Consider the following 19,882-nt stretch of genomic DNA (forward strand, 5'->3'; position numbering starts at 1 on the left):
TTCTGACCATGTCTTGAAATTAAGAATAAAGATGGCTGGGGATGGGGTTCTAGGATGAAGCCCTGGGTTCAATCCCTGGTTCCAAAAAGAAGGAAGAGAAAAAAAAGAGAGAGAGAAGAAACGTAATCCACCCAGTGTTTAAAGGTGGAGGCTTTCGGGTCCAGGAGGGTGGAGGCTGCGTCCCATGAATCTGGCTCCTTAAGACGCAGGAGGCTCTTCCTCAGTCCGTGATGCTCTGCCGCACCCGTCCTGATGCAGCTGCCGGACCCGCACTTCCCAGCCCGCACGCGTAACTCCGAGCCAGACAGACCTTTCTTCTCTATAAATCCCTGCACCCCGGTATTCAGTTACAGCAGCAGAAAGGGACGGAGAACCCTCCTCTGCGATGGGAGGAACCGCTTGACCATCTGGTCCCCGTGAGCAGGACCCGGCTAGAGCAGAGCCGGGCAGGTTCTGACGTGGCTGCCCCGTGCACAGCCCCAGGGAACCTGACCCCCCACCTGTCCACTGGCTACGATTCCCACTGCACCCCAGTAGCCCCGTGATTAACCCATCGATGGGCACACCCACTGACCAGGCCAGACCCCTGGTGACCTAGTCCCTGGCCCCAGGCCCGGCTCTGGACGTGGCGGCTCTGGGGACGGAGCCCTCGAGGGGATGCCCCAGATTGGCACCCCGATACCAAGCGGCACGGATGTCCGGGAAATCGAAAACGCACACGTAAGAGGCAAGATGGGGCTGCAGCTTGGTCTCGGGGACACTGGTGAGCAGAGGGTGTGCAGCTGCTGGAGAGCCCAGTCCAGTCCAGAGGGGCGGCCACGTCCCAGGAACGGGGGCTTAGGAGAAGGGCAAGACCGGCCCCTGGCTGCCCGGTGGACAGCAAGTCCAGGAACCCGTGCCTGAGACCTGCAGACGCTTCTCCCTTCCGCCATCCTCGCTGGGGCTCCCCTTTGGACCTGGATGGTGCCCCAGAAACCCACCTGCTGAGGGCTGGGCCGCCATCTTGGTGCTACCGTGAGGAGGGAGTGGAGCCCTTCAGAGGAGGAGGTGGGGTGGCCAGGGAGGCAAAGGGGGCATCGGGACCCCCGCCATTCCTCCTTCCTCTGCTCCGTGGCTCCTGATATATAAGCCCATCTCTGCCATGTCCTGCCGCCATGTTGTCCTGCCGCCATGTTGTTCTGCCGCCATATTGTCCTGCCCACCACAGACCCAGGGCAATGGGACCATTTGGGCGTGGACTGGCCACTAACACACCAGCTCGTGTCCACCTGTTCTCTTGACCCGTCGATTATCTCAGGTGTGGTCCTTCGGGACATGAGAACAGACATCGGGGGAGCAGGGAGGATTTGTAAGGTCCTGAAAGAATTCGGTGTGGTCACAGTTCCCGTTTGGAGTCTCTGTCCCCCAACGGCTGTCAGGTTCAAGACATTGGTCCCCAGGGCAGCCAGGTCAGAGGTGGGTTTGGGGGAGTGATCTCTGGGCTCATGGACGAGTTCATCACGGAAGGGATTCTTGGGGGGTGATGGAAGCAGGAGGAGACAAATGACTGGGCGTGCCTCGTCCCTGCCTGACTCCCTCTTCTCTCTTCTGCTTCTGTCCATCGTGAGTGACCAGCTTTCCTCCACCAGGACGCTCTACCTCACCCGCGGCCCAGAGCCATGGAACCCACTGAAATCTCTGAACGCGTGAGCCAGAATAAACCTTTCCTCCTTTCGGTCGTTTTCCTCAGGTATTCCGTCACAGTCACGTCACGGGAAGCTGACTCAGCCGACAGTCACCACGCATCCCTGATTCGCGTCGTGTTATCATCACCATGGTGGACGGGTAACGCACGTTCGTCAGAACCCCTGTGCGCCACACCGAGAGCGGACTCTCGTGTGGCTTTGGATCTTAGTGATCAATGGTTTGCCAGTGGCAACCAGGTAGGTTCACGCCAAATATCAGCCACCGGGGAGGCTGTGGGCAGAGGCAGAGGGAAGGCCGTCGGATGGAGGCCTGGCGAATGCTGCGTGTTTCTGCTCTCTATTTCTGTAAACTCACCACTTCTCACAAAAGCGGAGTCTAGTCATTAAAAGCGCTGGTAACCCGCGCCCCTTGGCGTCCCTTTGCTCCGCGGGAGGAGGGAGCCAGCCATCTCTCTGTGGCGGGCTACTTGTTCCGTGGAGGCTCCCGAGGTTCCCGGAAAGTCATGGGAAGGAGTCGAGCTGCACGGGGGAGGGTGGGAAGCAGCTGCCCGAGGGCTTCCGTGGATGGCCCGGACTGCGCCTCTGCCAGAGAAGCCGGCGGGCTGCCTGGGGACGGCCTGACCATGGCGGGCCGGGGGTTGAGGCCGTCCTCCTGTCAGAGGCCGGAGATGCAGCTCCCCGCCCGGCGGGCTAGGGCGCACCCCCACCTGGGCGGCTCGGGGACGCCGGCTGGGATCCTCTAATTTGTACACCCCAGCGGTCGGCCCGCTCGGCGCTGTGGGCTGGAATTGGGAAAACAGCTCAGATGAGAGGAGAAATTCTCCGAAGATCACAGCCTCGGCCTCATCATTATAATAACTACCGCGCGCCTCACCTTCAAAGCCGCCGCGGCCGCGGCTAATCAATTAAACATGCTCTTATCTTTGCCGATTGGAGCCCCGCTATGCAGGTCAGAGAGGCCGGGCGCTGCCTCCTGGAAGCAGGCGCCTTTCAAGGCAGCGCGGACGTGGAGATATTCTGAATTTCTCTGCCTCTCAGAGCTGCCGGCCGACTCTGCAGGGTGGAGGATGGAGACTCCGACCTGGGCCGTGTGGGGACGGCTCCCCTGGGTTCCGTCTCCTGGTCCTCTTTGGGGTTGGACCCAGGTGGACTTGGGGAGGATCGACCCTTCCCATGGGCCGGGCCACCCCACAGAGAATGGGTGACTTTTGCTTCCCAAGCTTCCTCTTCCCGTGTGGCTTTCTGGAGTCCTTGACGTTCTCCTCGGACCTGGAAAACCTGCAGAATGTCATCGACTTGCTTTCTTGTGCTACCGAGAGACACGACCCTCTCTGGGACATTTAGCTGGGGAAGCGCAGGTCCAAGAGGTGCCTGTGAATTATCGGCGCTGAGTGCGAAACTGATATTTCTCTTTCTTCTTCCTTTTGGATTGGAGGTAAGGGACCCAGGAACCTCATAATGTGAGAATTCTCTGCTATTTCAAACCCCCCGCCAATCATATTTCTTCCACCAGGGATTCACTCACAAGTGGGTTCTAGGCCTCCTCTCTATACAATTGGAAAATAGGGGGCAGCATTATGGTTTAGATATAAAGACTTCCCCAAAAGCTCAAGTCTGAGACACAGCAAGAAACTTCATTAACCTAGTCAGTGGATTAATCCACTTGAGTGGATTAATTGGGTGGCGACTGTAGGCAGGTGGGGTGTGGCTGGAGAACGCTGGGTCACTGGGCACCTGCCTTTGGCATTTATATCTTGTCCCTGGTTCCTTGGGGTTTATATCTGATCCTGGTGAGCAGAGCTCTCTCTGCTTCCTGGTTGCCACGTCTGAGCTGCTCTCCTCCCTCCAGGCCCTTCCGCCATTTTGTTCTGCCTCACCTGGGCCAGAGCCATGGAGTCAGCCCACCATGGACTGAAGCTCTGAAATCATGAGCCACAATAAACCAGGAGGTAACTCAAGGCAGGTGGGGTGTGGCTGGAGGAGCTGGGTCACTGGGGACATGCCTTGGGGACTATATCCTGTCCCTGGCTCCTTGGGACTATATCCTGTCCCTGGCTCCATGGGGTTTAGATCTGGTCCCTGGTGAGCAGAGCTCTCTCTGCTTCCTGGCGCCACATCCTGAGCTGCTCTCCTCCTCCAGGTCCTTCCGCCATTTTGCTCTGCCTCACCTTGGGCCAGAGCCATGGAGTCGGCCCACCATGGACTGAACTTCTGGCACCATGAGCCCCAGATCAACTTTTCCCCCTCCAATTGTTCTTTTGGGGTCATGCTTCTCCCCTGGTTTCCGGAGGCTGCTGAGAATCCTTGTCTAGCAGATCCACACCTCCGACCCTCTGCCTGCGTTCTCACAAGGTCCGCTTACCTGGGTGTTGCTGAAAGGCTCTCTCATCTGCTCATAAAACACCAGTCACTAGACGTAGGGTCCAACTCCAATCAGGCCAACCTATTAACTTGAATCTTACGTACATCTCCAAACTTATTCCGGAATAAGACCACATTCCTAAGCACCTGGGGTACGAATTTGAATAGAACTTGAACATTATCATTGGGTGGAGGGACCTTTCAACCCACGACCACCCTCCTCCATGGGTGCCACGCTTCCTAAGGGGAGAAGAACTGGTCTTGTTCACGTGTCTCCCTACCCCTGGTTCACTCCTCCCACCTCCAGCTCAGCAGAGATTTTTCTATTGTGTCAGTGAAGAAAAAGGGTATTTGGGAAAAGAAAGAAAAAAAAAAATCTAGACTGGAGAAGGTCCACCATCTTGGTCTCTATCCTGTTCAAGAGAATGTCCTCTTGACCCTTCTCTATCTTGCTCTCTGCTTCCTTCTGATGGCCTCTCGGTGGGCCATGCATGGTAGACATAGGGTGCATAACACAGGGAATAAAATGAGCACTCATGAGTGTAAATTTGGATGACCATTTTGGAAACTGGGGGATTCCATGTGCTACAGTTGGGCATGTGCAAAGCTTAGGCTCCAGTGATCCTCCACCTAGGGGTGTACTCAGCAGACAAGCTTCTACAGCTGCACCCAAAACGTGTGCACAGTGGTATGCTTCGTACTGGGACCAACTCGAATGCCAAAGGTAGGACAGAGACATGACTCATTGTATATTCATGGTATGAAATATTACACAGCAACGAAAATGAAGAACAATGGTATATACAATAGCACAGAGACTGGATCTCACAAACTCAGTTGAACTTTGTAAGACCTCGCATAGTGGAGAGTCTGCACACGCTAAAGGTCTTATTGCCCATACCATCGCTCTCCTCTCGAGGGCTTCCTATAATTTGTTCACTCTTTGTAGGGATAGGTCAGTGTACTGTGGGACTCACACGCCTGGGTGGAACATCCAGGCAATGCTAGAGATTATTTAGAGGCAACAGCCCCAGTTTCCTCACTCCGTGTTTGCACCAGCTGTGAAGCACACTCACCAGGGACAGGATATAGTCCCCAAGGAGCCAGGGACAGGATATAGCCCCCAAGGAGCCAGGGACAGGATATAGTCCCCAAGGAGCCAGGGACAGGATATAGTCCCCAAGGAGCCAGGGACAGGATATAGTCCCCATGGAGCCAGGGACAGGATATAGTCCCCAAGGAGCCAGGGACAGGATATAGTCCCCAAGGAGCCAGGGACAGGATATAGTCCCCAAGGAGCCAGGGACGGGATAGAGTTCCCAAGGAGCCAGGGACGGGATACAGTCCCCAAGGAGCCAGGGACGGGATATAGTCCCCATGGAGCCAGGGACAGGATATAGTCCCCAAGGGACTGTCCCCAGTGACCCAGCTCCTCCAGCCACACCCCACGTGGCTACAGTCACCAGTCAGTTAGTCCATTCAAGTGGATTAATCCACTAAGGTTTGGTTACACCTCTCAGAATTAGGTGACACCTCTCCCCTCTGAACACTCCTGCATTGTCCCCTCTCCGGGTTTGGGGAGGACACGTCACCTCTGAACCACAGCACTCTTCTTTTAAGCTCACCTGGTGTGTGTCTTGTGTTACAGTAGCCACAGAAGATTTGGACCGGGAACATCATGGCGGCCGGCATCACAGTGTGGACTGCTGGCTAAGTCTCTTCTCGTTCACTTCGTCAGAGACAGGCTCTTCAAGAAACAGAGACGGAAATCCACCAGCTTGTCAAAAAGCCACTCGAGGGAACAAAGAGCAAAGCCTGTCATGAGGGCTGTGAGCCTGTGATATCTCCAGGAAGACTTCCCGAAGCCGGCCCCTTCCTCTCGTCTCCCTCACATTATGAATAAAAACATGAAATTAGTTTTATGTCAGAAGAACAACCCCTAAGACACTTGTAACTTATAATTATGATTTCTAAGCTGTTCGACTTGTCAGTATCAAGAAATTCACAGCCCGAGACTTCCCGCGGTTTATGAGCTCCGACACTCTGCACTAGCTGTGGAAAATGAACCGTGATTCCCTCATCTGCATTCTGATTTATTAACTACGGGAAGTAGCACAAAGGAGCAAAATGGACTTCCAGGCACGGCAACTCCAGCACTGGCGGGAAAACCACTCACGGAAATACCCGTCCCTTCCCGGAGAGAGTAGACTATCGAGGCTGGAGGAAGTCCCTTCTCCAAGAGAGAACTCTGCACCCTCAGTAAGACACACATCCAGACACGGAAAACCACCCCAGACCTGGAAAACCACCCCAGGCACGGAAAACCACCCCAGGCACGAAACCACCCAGACACGGAAACAACCCAGACACACGGAAAAACCACCCAGACACGGGAAAAACCACCCCAGACACGGAAAAACCAACCCCAGACCTGGAAAATCACCCCCAGGCACTAGAAAACCACCCCAGCCACGAAACCACCCCACACACGGAAAACCACCCCAGGCACGGAAAACCACCCCAGACACGGAAAACCACCCCAGACACGGAAAACCACCCCAGGCACGGAAAACCACCCCAGACCTGGAAAACCACCCCAGACACGGAAAACCACCCCAGACACGGAAAACCACCCCAGACCTGGAAAACCACCCCAGACACGGAAAACCACCCCAGACCTGGAAAACCACCCCAGGCACGGAAAACCACCCCAGACACGGAAAACCACCCCAGACACGGAAAACCACCCCAGACACGGAAAACCACCCCAGACACGGAAAACCACCCCAGACCTGGAAAACCACCCCACACACGGAAAACCACCCCAGACCTGGAAAACCACCCCAGACACGGAAAACCACCCCAGACCTGGAAAACCACCCCAGGCACGGAAAACCACCCCAGACACGGAAAACCACCCCAGACACGGAAAACCACCCCAGACACGGAAAACCACCCCAGACACGGAAAACCACCCCAGACACGGAAAACCACCCCAGACACGGAAAACCACCCCAGGCACGGAAAACCACCCCAGACACGGAAAACCACCCCAGGCACAGAAAACCACCCCAGACACGGAAAACCACCCCAGACCTGGAAAACCACCCCAGACACGGAAAACCACCCCAGGCACGGAAAACCACCCCAGACCTGGAAAACCACCCCAGACCTGGAAAACCACCCAGACACGGAAAACCACCCCAGCACGAAAACCACCCCAGACCTGGAAAACCACCCCAGACACGGAAAACCACCCCAGACCTGGAAAACCACCCCAGACACGGAAAACCACCCCAGACCTGGAAAACCACCCCAGACACGGAAAACCACCCCAGACCTGGAAAACCACCCCAGACACGGAAAACCACCCCAGACACGGAAAACCACCCCAGGCACGGAAAACCACCCCAGACCTGGAAACCACCCCAGACACGGAAAACCACCCCAGCACGGAAAACCACCCCAGACACGGAAAACCACCCCAGCACGGAAAACCACCCCGGCCGAAAACCACCCCAGACACTGGAAAACCACCCCAGACCTGGAAAACCACCCCAGACACGGAAAACCACCCCACACGGAAAACCACCCCAGCACTGGAAAACCACCCCATACACGGAAAACCACCCAGACACGGAAAACCACCCCAGACCTGGAAAACCACCCCAGACCTGGAAAACCACCCCAGACACGGAAAACCACCCCAGACCTGGAAAACCACCCCAGACCTGGAAAACCACCCCAGGCACGGAAAACCACCCAGGCACGGAAAACCACCCCAGACACGGAAAACCACCCCAGACACGGAAAACCACCCAGACACGGAAAACCACCCCAGACCTGGAAACCACCCAGACCTGGAAAACCACCCGACCTGGAAAACCACCCCAGACCTGGAAAACCACCCCAGACCTGGAAAACCACCCCAGACACGGAAAACCACCCCAGACCTGGAAACCACCCCAGACACGGAAAACCACCCCAGACCTGGAAAACCACCCCAGACCTGAAAACCACCCAGACACTGGAAAACCACCCCACCAGACCTGGAAACCACCCCAGACCTGGAAAACCACCCCAGACCTGGAAAACCACCCCAGACACGGAAAACCACCCCAGACCTGGAAAACCACCCCAGACACGGAAAACCACCCCAGACCTGGAAAAACACCCCAGACCTGGAAAACCACCCCAGACACGGAAAACCACCCCAGACCTGGAAAACCACCCCAGACCTGGAAAACCACCCCAGACCTGGAAAACCACCCCAGACCTGGAAAACCACCCCAGGCACGGAAAACCACCCCAGACCTGGAAAACCACCCCAGACCTGGAAAACCACCCCAGACCTGGAAAACCACCCCAGACACGGAAAACCACCCCAGACACGGAAAACCACCCAGACACGGAAAACCACCCCAGACCTGGAAAACCACCCAGGCACGGAAAACACCCCAGACCGGAAAACCACCCCAGGCACGGAAAACCACCCCAGACACGGAAAACCACCCCCAGACACGGAAAACCACCCCAGACCTGAAACCACCCCAGGCACGGAAACCACCCCAGGCACGGAAAACCACCCATGACACGGAAAAACCACCCCAGACACGGAAAACCACCCAGCAACGGAAAACCACCCAGGCACGGCAAACTCACCCCAGACACGGAAAACCACCCCAGAACACCGGAAAACCACCCCAGCGACACGGAAAACCCACCCAGGCACGGAAAACCACCCAGACACGGAAAACCACCCCAGACCTGGAAAACCACCCCCAGACACGGAAAACCACCCCAGACCTGGAAAACCACCCCAGACACGGAAAACCACACCCAGACACGGAAAAACCACCCCAGACCTGGAAAACCACCCAGACACGGAAAACCACCCCAGACCTGGAAAACCACCCCAGACACGGAAAACCACCCCAGGCACGGAAAACCACCCCAGACACGGAAAACCACCCAGGCACGGAAACCACCCCAGGCACGGAAAACCACCCCAGACACGGAAAACCACCCCAGACCTGGAAAACCAACCCCAGACCTGGAAAACCACCCCAGACACGGAAAACCACCCCAGACACGGAAAACCACCCCAGACCTGGAAAACCACCCCAGACACGGAAAACCACCCCAGACCTGGAAAACCACCCCAGACACGGAAAAACCACCCAGACACGGAAAAACCACCCACAGGCACGGAAAACCACCCCAGACACGGAAAACCACCCCAGACCTGGAAAACCACCCCAGACCTGGAAAACCACCCAGACACGGAAAACCAACCCCAGACCTGGAAAACCACCCCAGACCTGGAAACCACCCCAGACCTGAGAAAACCACCCCAGACCTGGAAAACCACCCCAGACCTGGAAAACCACCCCAGGCACGGAAAACCACCCCAGACACGGAAAACCACCCCAGACACGGAAAACCACCCCAGACCTGGAAAACCACCCCAGACACGGAAAACCACCCCAGACCTGGAAAACCACCCCAGACCTGGAAAACCACCCCAGACACGGAAAACCACCCCAGGCACGGAAAACCACCCCAGACACGGAAAACCACCCCAGACACGGAAAACCACCCCAGACCTGGAAAACCACCCCAGACCTGGAAAACCACCCCAGACACGGAAAACCACCCCAGACCTGGAAAACCACCCCAGACCTGGAAAACCACCCCAGACACGGAAAACCACCCCAGACACGGAAAACCACCCCAGACCTGGAAAACCACCCCAGACCTGGAAAACCACCCCAGACCTGGAAAACCACCCCAGACACGGAAAACCACCCCAGACACGGAAAACCACCCCAGACACGGAAAACCACCCAGACCCGGAAAACCAACCCCAGACCTGGAAAACCACCCCAGACACGGAAAACCACCCCAGACCTGGAAAACCACCCCAGACACGGAAAACCACCCCAGGCACGGAAAACCACCCCAGACCTGGAAAACCAACCCCAGACCTGGAAAACCACCCCAGACACGGAAAACCACCCCAGACCTGGAAAACCACCCCAGACACGGAAAACCACCCCAGACACGGAAAACCACCCAGACCTGGAAAACCACCCCAGACACGGAAAACCACCCAGACCTGGAAAACCACCCCAGACACGGGAAAACCACCCCAGGCACGGAAAAAAGCACAGGCGAATCGAGTCCTATGATGTGAAAATGGGTACCAGCCATGCACTTGATCTTGGAGACAAGACCCAAGACAGGACCTTGGTCCACTCTGCTGCTCCTGTGGACACAGTCCTGAGACGTGTGACTTATAAACCATAGGTATGCATTTTGACAGGTCCCTGGGAAGTCCAAGACCCAGGCTTAGGCAGCCCTGGGTGTCTGGTGAGGGTCGCGTCTCTCCTTCCAAGGATGGGCCCCTGAAGGCTGCTCCTTTGGAGGAAAAAATGGGCTGTGTGGTCTGAAATTCCAATTTCTCGGCACATCCTGACTCGTGTCTGGCCATTGAATCTCCCGCGGGTCTTAGTGTCACAGCCTCATCTCATCTGGGGACACCAGATGGTCCTGGGCAAAATGGACTGGAGGTCTCCTCTCACCCAGCAACGTGTCCCTGGGGAGCGCCCTCTGTGGCCATCAGATGCCTCCGCAGGCTCGTCTGCGGATGGATATGTACCGTGTTCAAAGGGGTGTTGGTTGCAAGGGGCCTCAGGGCTTCAGGCACACCGCAAAGGCATCCGGATGGCACTTGCAATTGAATCCACAGTCCCCCGTCTTACTTCCCCGAACCCCAGGAGCTTATAGCTCCCCCCCAAAACCAGGATCCACCCATCAGCCCTGCCGCTGCCCCACCAGGCTCCGTGCGCGTGAGCTGAGGGAGGAGGCAGCGGTGATGGACAGCCCCGCCCCCAGGGAACCTTTGCAAGTTAAAGGAGGCGTGCTAGAGAGTGGCAGGGGGGTCCCCACACGCGCAGCATTGCAGGTGCCCATGACAGGTCTGCGGGGAGGCTGGTAGGAGCCTGCGTGTCCCTCCTACGTCCCCAGGCTAAACGCAAACAGTCACCCACTTATTTTGGTGCCAGAGATGAAACTCAGGGGTGCTTCACAACCGAGCCATTCACCCAGCCGATTTTATTTTTATTCAAAGACACGGTCTCACTGAGTTGCTTAGGGGCTTCACTAAGTTGCTGAGCCTAGCCTCCAAACTCTTTTGATCCTCCTGCCTCAGCCTCCCCAGCCACTGGATTGACAAACGTGAGCCACTGTGCCCCACTCAACTGGGGGTCTGAGGCTTGTAACCAAGAAATGCCATGTATTTTATATCAGGCAGATGAATTGTGGCTTCCATGGAGATGGATGCTTGTGGCCCAGGCTACCAAGGCCCAGGTGCAAAAGAAGCAGGTCCCTCCCAAGGCCCCACCTGCCTCCTGATAGCTGAGAGTCTTGACTGTTGACATCTCTCAGTGACCCTCCCAGACCTGCTCTATTTACAATGAGCTCATGGCTTCAACAACATAAACGCACGCTCCCCCAGCCCTGGAGGGCAGAGGGCTGAGGTCAGGGGTCACAGGGCTGAGCCCCTCCACAGGCTCGAGGCTCCTCCTCCTGCCTCTCCAGCTCCTGGGCTCCAGGCAGCCCTGAGCTGGTGGCACCCAGCCCTCCAGCCTCTGCCTCCGTCTCCACGTGGCTCCTCCTCTGTGTCTGTGTCTCCTCTTCTGTCTCTTGTGAGGACACGGCCATGGCCCTCAGGGCCACCCTGACCCAGAGGAGCAGGTCCTTCACTAGCTCACCTGCAGAGAGTCTACTCCCTAATAAGTTCCTATTTATAGGACTGGGGGGTTGGGCTGTGGACAGGACCAGCCTCTACAGTCCGTCCAGCTCCCCTCCACAGGAGGTACCTACGAGCAGTGTGCACCTGCGTGTGGATCCAGCAGCGGGGACATCAACACGACCTCCCTCTCCTGTCAATCAGGCAGACGATGCGCCCGCAGGAGCGAGACCACTGCACACGCTGAGCCCACAACGGCTTTTCCCCAGCTGATGGTGCAGGTGCCAGACCCGCCTGAGGTCCGTGCACACCGTGGGCAACGGTCTGGCAGCAAGGAGACCCTCACAGCCTTCCTCTCGTCCCAGGTGTGCGCATATCCATGCCCGTGCCTCCACAGGTACACACGTGGCCCTCACGCACCCCAGGAGCAATGGAATCCGTCCGCCGAGGCTCAGGGCTCAGGGCAGGATGAACGAAGGGAACCGCAGCCGGTGCCCCGCGGGCGCTGTGCGACTGGACCCCGGGGCGCCTCCTTCTTGCAACCAGACCAGGCCCGAGCGCTGCGCTGACATTCCTTTCACAACTAAAGTCACCCGCGCTAATCGTACCCTGCCTGGGTCCAGGGGGCCGGGCACCGCGGGCGCACGCAGGCCCTGACCGTCCTGGTCACGTGCCTGAACCCTGCGCTGCAGCCGCGCCTGGATTTGCCATCTCGGCGTCCCCGAGGCCCCGCGGGGAGGACAGCGCCCCTTCCAAAGGCCTGCGCGCCTCTCCTCCGCGGCTCCTGTAGGACAGCGGGGCGCCTGGCTTGGTCCCTGCCAGGGGCCCGCCTTCCAGCTCCCTGGGAAACCGGTCCTGCCCTTTACCTGTCGCTTTTTAAAACCTGGTTACAGTTTCCACGCGCCGCGTCCCCGGCTAGCTTCGCCTATTGGTGTTGACGCAATGGAGCTCACCCTTAGGGGCGGTCATTTACCGGCCACCTCCGAAGGCCCCAGACGGTCCAGATGGTTGCCCTGCGCTCAGGCCGGATGCGTGGGCCGCGGTGGCCGGCAGGGTGGGCCCGGCGCCCGCCCACGTCCCCCCTGGTCCCTGGAGGTGGAAATGCAGCCGAGACGCGCGGCCCCGGAGAGGCACGTCCAGGGTGCCGCTCCAAACGGTGCACCCCATCTGGCGTCTAATGCGTGCGGACGCCGCCTGCGGTTTTTAATAGGTGGCAATCGGATTAAGAACCCGGCTGGACAGGCTGAGCCGGCGGGGACGATCTGGCGAGGGGTGTAAATTAAATGACGCCAGAGAGGCCGGCTTGGACTCGAACCAGAATTCTCCTCCAGCAAATGACAGGTGTCCACCGGGGCCCTGGAGAGACTGGAGAGGCCGTGTTTATTCATTCATTATCTCATTGGGCGGGATTGTTTTTAAAAAAGGAAAAGAAAGCGCTCTGCCCAGGACCCCATGGAGGCACCAGGCTGATGTCTTGATGTCCCCCAGGGTGGCCTGCAGCCGCCCACCCTCCTAGCCACAGCGAGGCCCACCCACTGGCCTCTCCCGCCCTCTTGCTGGGGTCTGAACATGCTGACGGTCCCAAGGCCACGCCTGGACTGTGAGAGAAGGTCCCGGCTGACCTGCTCAGAGGAAGGACCCGGGTTTCTCAAGCCGACATCTGCCTGCAGAAAGTGGGAGAATTCACCCGATTCCAGAATCCACGAAGGTCTGGGTGGGAGCAGATTTCCAGACTCCAGGAGGCCGAGACCGATATCTAACCTCAAGCTGACTTCCTCCAAAACGGAAGGCGCCAGAAATCTGCACTGAATTCAGTCCGCTGCTCTGGGAAGAGTCTTGCTATGTGCCCGGCAGGGGAAATAAAAGATGCATAGAGCTCTTGACCCCGGGAAAACGGGCTGGAGATACTTCCCACCGCTGATGGTGGGCAGGGGACCAGGGCCGGACATGCCCCTTTGCACCTGGAGGGATCGCACCAAGACCTGCAGTTCACCATTGGACCCTCGCTGCGTGTTTTTCTCACGTTGTATTTCTGGTTTCATTTTTTTTTTTTTTTTTTTGATGTGACCCACGAGAGATTGGAGGGGGGTAGCATTGATTCTGTACCATCGACCCCTGGTTGAAGGGCAGCCTGGACGTATGCAGAGGAGCAAAGTCCAAGACCGTGGCACATGAGCTTACGGGGCGGCTGCATCTCTCCCGTGTGCCTCACCCTCTGAAGCAGTTCCTCCTGAAGGTCCACCATCGTTCCTCCATCAGAAGCTTGGAACGCTCTCCTTGGGATGGTTGGCTCTTTCTGTGCGTGAGAAGGAGTGTTCTCAAAACAGACACGCAGCCAGAAAGCCTCCCTATAGCCCGAGACCAAGAAAGCCCAGAGCAGGTGCTTCCAACAGCTCCAGGCTCAGCTGGCTGCCCTCCGCAGCCTCTGGGCTTTGGTGGAGACGTGGAAATTCTGCACTAGAAGCAGAGTAGCCAGAAAGATGTCACTGACCATCTCCAGCCCCAGAGAGCGTGGACCAGAAGGCAGCTGCTGAGAGATGCTCCATGCATGATGTGCTCTTCTCCCTCCAGCCTGGCTCAGTCCCAGGCTGCCCATAGACCCGGGCTGCTGCTGTGGATCAGGTGTGCACGTCATGGGCTGGAAACTTGGTCCCCAGTGTGGGGGTGTTGAGGCGATGGGACCTTTACCAGGTGGGACTTAAGTGTGTGTTTGCCTGCTGTTTTGTTGTTTCTGGGTCTGAGCTGGACCAGCACCATCATGGCGGACAGGTGGGGGTGGAGCAGCACCATCATGGCGGAGGGGTGGGGGTGGCTAGCTGCTCACCTGGAGGAGGCCAGGAAGCAGAGACAGATAAAGGAAAAGGGCCAGGGTCAAGGTGTATCCGTCCAGGCACACCCACAAGCTGGACCTGCTTCCTCCAAATAGAACTCACCTCCTGTGGTCTCCACCACCTCCCAGGAGTCCGTGTGGCTATGGATCCACCATGGATTATCCCCTGATGAGGTGAGAGCCCTCAGGATCCAATCCCTGCCCCAAAGCCCCAGCTGGAGGCGCTGCTCGGCATCGCTTTACAGAGGCCACACACCAGCGGGGTCACCCAATCTTGTACATTCAACCTCCGACACTGTGGGTGAAGCGACCTCTTTTCTTTTGACATTTCCCAGCCTCCGGTATTCTGTTTTCCCAAGTGAAGACAGACGGATACATCTGCCTCTTAAGACTCCTACCTAGATGCGCCTAGACCATCATGAATCCAGCATGAAGGGAGGAGAGAGCATCCCCTCCTTGAAGACGTCCTCCGGAGTGCTCAGGATTCATTCCTAGGGGTCTTCTTCCCCAAGGGATTCCAACACTTTCCTGGAAATCTGCACTAAGGACATAGAAATCCTACCCTTGTGGACAACTCTGAATATTGCATCTTATTGTCTGAGATGGACGCACAGGAGAAAGGTCCTCCCGTGTGGACAGACGTTCATGGTAACAGATTGACTGGCTTTGGGAGGAATCCTTCTAATTGGATGGATCTGGGAGAACCCGTGGGTCCTTGGTGACTTCTCTTCAGTGGGAAGAGGAGGCCTCTAGACCCAGGTCAACCAGATGGACGATCATCTGGTGTTCAACCAACCTCTTCCCTGGACCTCACTGCTCACCCAGGTTCAGAGTGCTACTAGGGGCAGGGATTGAGGTTCTGGGGCTGCATATGGATCCCTTCTGATTCTCATGTCAGCATCCCCCCTAACCCAGAGGACCCCCTCGGCCAAGTGACCATCTTCTCAATTGAACCACAAGTTTGAGAAGAAGCAACATGGACCTGTTTGCTCAATTCCACACACTTGAAGGTGTGGACGGAGGATGGTATTGACCTGGTGGGTTTCGTCTCTCTACTGGTGATTGGCACGTACCACTCCATTTCAGAAATTTCACGTGAGACACATCGTAAATTCCCCATTGCCCACCGATGAACACCTTGAGATGCCAAGTAAAGTCAAGTCACCTGAGGTTTAAGGGACAGAGTCTGAATCCCCAGCCACCGAGCTGCATGCACCAATGGCTACCTGACACCTTCCCAGACTTGGCCAGCCTCTGTGTCAGATCGACGTACTTGACATCACCCGCGGCCTCCCACCGTAATCCCTAGAGCTGTGTTGCTCCCGAAGGCAACCTGACCCCCTGCATCTCCAGGATCCCATTTTCCATTCTGAGGTTTTAAACAGCCTCCGTAAGACCAGTGCACAGACCAGTGTGTCCACCTGGCCTGCAGGTGCTCAATGGGCAACTGAAGGACGCGGCTTGGCACCTCTGCTGCCTTCATGATGCCGCCTCTAACTTCAGATGCCTGCTAACTCTGCACGTCGGCCTGTTGATCAGGAACACAAAGCTTATTAGCCCTAAATTCACCCAGCGTGTCTCACCTCCCTCCAAGGCTGAGGCTATGCCGAGATTTCCAGGAACGCTCAACAACCAGCTCTTAGCAGCTCTTCTTCCAGACCTCAGGAGCCGAGCCTCAAAGTCTCCAGTCATTGCTTTCTACTTCGTAGGATCAGCAGAGCTTTGCAGGCAGCTCACCCACGGATGAGACTAAGCTCCTGAACAGGAACAGTCATCTTCTCGGGGACAAAAGAACCTCTTCTAGCATCACAGGTCCAGGAGATGAACTGTCCGAGCAAACACTGGAAACCTGTCCCACGCTGCAGGACTACTCTGAAGACCCTTTGCACAACCAGAGTGGAGACAATGATCTACCAAATCATAATTTGACCAGAACTGCTTATTATGGAGACCACTCCAACCCTGTCCCCAAGTCTGTCTTTATTTAAACCTTGTCCACACCCCAAAGTCAGGGCTGAGAGGCTGGATCTCACTTTGTCTTCCCAGGATGGCCGTAGTGATTAGATTTCTGATATTTTCACTAGGAACTTCTGTGGTTGGTGCGTGTGTGGGGTCAATGGCAGGATTTGCTGAGACCTCCCCAGCGTCAAGACTCTGCTCCAGCACGTTGGTAACAACTTGATTGAAGGACTACTTAGTATGATTCTCGGATGTCACGTCATTGCCGTGACCACCAGGTCCTCCGCAAGGACGGGAGGAGAGGGGACCCGTTACCATTCATCACTGGTGTGCACCAAGATGAGATGCCATGGAACTCAAGGTTCCCAAGCCGCTCCTAACTCAGACCTTGTTACCACCTCCAGACCCAGTGCACACTGCGGATGGAAGCCCAGCCGCATCGGACGAGACCTCAGATTTGCAAACAATGATTACGAGCATATTTGATCCCACCCGAGCTCTTCCCAGGGATTCTTAGACTTTACATCGCAGCGTGGACCGAGAGAGAGACCGGATATGAAAAGGAAAAGAGATGCCATGTTCTGAGGAGACCCACAGCTGCGCCTCAGTGACCACTCAGCCTGGTCGTCTGTCCTTAGAGTCATCGCCGAGAGCCTTGGTGGAGAGTAAGTCCAGGGTCCAGACAAAACTCTGCAAGAGAACGTCTGTTGAGTTTTTGGGGACCCCGGTGTGTTGGCCCCCTTGTCACCACGTGACCAAAATATCTGAGAAGAACAACTCGGAGGAGGAAACTTTTTCTGGCTCATGGTTTCAGAGGATTCAGTCCAGGGTGGGCTGGCTGAGTCTGAGGCAGAAACATCATGGCGGAAGGGCATGGCCGAGGGAAGATGGCCAGCTGATGTCCATGAGAAGAACACCCCCCAAGACACGTTCCCAGTGACCCACATCCTCCAGCACGATCCCACTGCCCAGCGGTCCCTCCAGCTGTCAGTGGATTAATCCATTCGTCCATTAAATTCATGAATAATTTGGTCAAAACCTTCATGATCCAACCCATTGACCCAGTCACACTTCTGAACATCGGTCTTCATTGGAGACCAAGCTATCAACGCGTGAGCGTTTGGGGGAACCCCAGACCCAAACCATGACGTGTGGTGGAAATTGAGTATGAGAAAGTGGCCCTGAGTCACGCTGGGGGCTCGTGTGGCCCTGGGTGTGATGAGGAAAGGGAGCCACTGTCTGGGAGAACTTTGGTAGTTGGAGTAAATGGCCACCGAGGTATTTCCTATCCCAGGCAACCTTCTGCCTCCCAGTGTGAAACAGAGTTTCCACCAACTATGGGCACTTGTCACACTGCCCCGAAATGTCTGTGTCACAAAAGACAGTCCCTTCTAGAGAACCACCAAATTGGCAGCCATTGGTGTGTGACCCCACAGCATCACGCACTGTCCAACTTCTCTGTCTCCCTCACACGTCTCTCTCCTCTCTCTCCCTCCTTCTCTCTCCCCCTCTCATTTTCCTTCCCTTATCCAGGATTGTTTTCAGTCTGATAATTAGTCAGAAACTTCTAATGGCATTTATTTATCCTCAAATGTGATCCAAAAACCTAATGCAACTGGTGTACCACCATGCTCATCAAAGGGAAGATATTCACGTTGGGGTTACACATTTTTCTTTTAATGATTTGATACAATTTATGGATTAAGATTCAAAGAATGACAACAGTAAAAATCTATTACAGAATTCCTCTTAATTATAGAAGAAGGGCTTCATAAATATTGAAATATGTTCTTAACTGCTAATGCCCTGATTTCCCATCCTTGGACACACTCCGAACGCAATTATTTGGTGATTAATCTATTTTTTAAACTTTCTGTTCATTAGTCTTTGATGAAAGTTTATCTAAGCAAAGATCACAAAGAGTTGGTGAACAAGGAAAATTTAATATGGATCAGGCCTGGAAGAGAACAAGAGGACAAACAGCCATCTCATGGTGTGACCTACGACGAGCATGTTTTTGGAGCAGAAGAACCACAGCTAACCTTCCCATTTGGGGTCATCTCCGTCTCCATCAGTAGAGATCAATGTAGCTGATCTAGGGAGTACAGTTATTCTTCTACCTTGACTTTTTTTTGTAAAGTGATGTATAATACATGGAGAAGACTGAATTTATAGTGGCTCCCCCAAAAGATATGTTGAAATCCAAACACTAGACCTGGGGAACGTGAGCTTATATGGTCACAGGGTCTCTGCAGAGGCAGTGAGTGCAGGGTCCTGAGAGGAGCTCCTCCTGGGCAGGGTGGTCCTAAGGCCATGGCCGTGTCCTCACAAGAGACAGAAGAGGAGACACAGACACACAGCAGGAGCCACGTGGAGACGGAGGCAGAGGCTGGAGGGCTGGGGCCCAGGAGCTGGAGAGGCAGGAAGGAGCCTCCTGGAGCCTGTGGAGGCAGCTGGACACCATGGGAAGAGGCTGGTCCTGTTCACATGTGGACCCAGAACCTGTGCTAGGGACCTGGTGTGGACACGGGGTCTCTGCGGAGGCAGTGAGTGCAGGGTCCTGAGAGGAGCTCCTCCTGGGCAGGGTGGCCCTGAGGCCATGGCCGTGTCCTCACAAGAGACAGAAGAAGAGACACAGACACAGAGGAGGAGCCATGTGGAGATGGAGGCAGAGGCTGGAGGGCTGGGGCCACCAGCCCAGGGCCGCCTGGAGCCCCAGGAGCTGGAGAGGCAGGAAGGAGCCTCCTTGAGCCCATGGAGGCAGCTGGACACCATGGGAAGAGGCTGGTCCTGTCCACATCTTGACGCTTGTGTGGACACAGGGTCTCTGCGGAGGCAGTGAGTGCAGGGTCCTGAGAGGAGCTCCTCCTGGGCAGGGTGGCCCTGAGGCCATGGCCGTGTCCTCACAAGAGACAGAAGAGGAGACACAGACACAGAGGAGAGCCACGTGAGGACGGAGGCAGAGGCTGGAGGGCTGGGGCCACCAGCCAGGGCCGCCTGGAGCCCAGGAGCTGGAGAGGCAGGAAGTAGCCTCTCCTGAAGGAAGCACAACTCTGTGGCCTGGTTTCAGACTTCTGCCCCAAAAGAGGTGGTGTGTGTGTGTGTGTGTGGTGTGTGTACACACGTGTGCACACACACATGCACATCCAGGCCCTTTCTCCCCACCTGCCTCCCGATCTCCAGGCAGAGGGCCTTGCTCTGCTTCATGCCAGGAATGCAGCCCACCTTCCCCACCCACCCCCTCCTTGCTCACGCTGCTCCTCCTCCAGGAGTAGGTCAGTGCAGGGGCCCCGA

Source organism: Sciurus vulgaris (assembly GCF_902686455.1).
Source record: "Sciurus vulgaris genome assembly, chromosome: X".
NCBI classification, from domain to species: domain Eukaryota; kingdom Metazoa; phylum Chordata; class Mammalia; order Rodentia; family Sciuridae; genus Sciurus; species Sciurus vulgaris.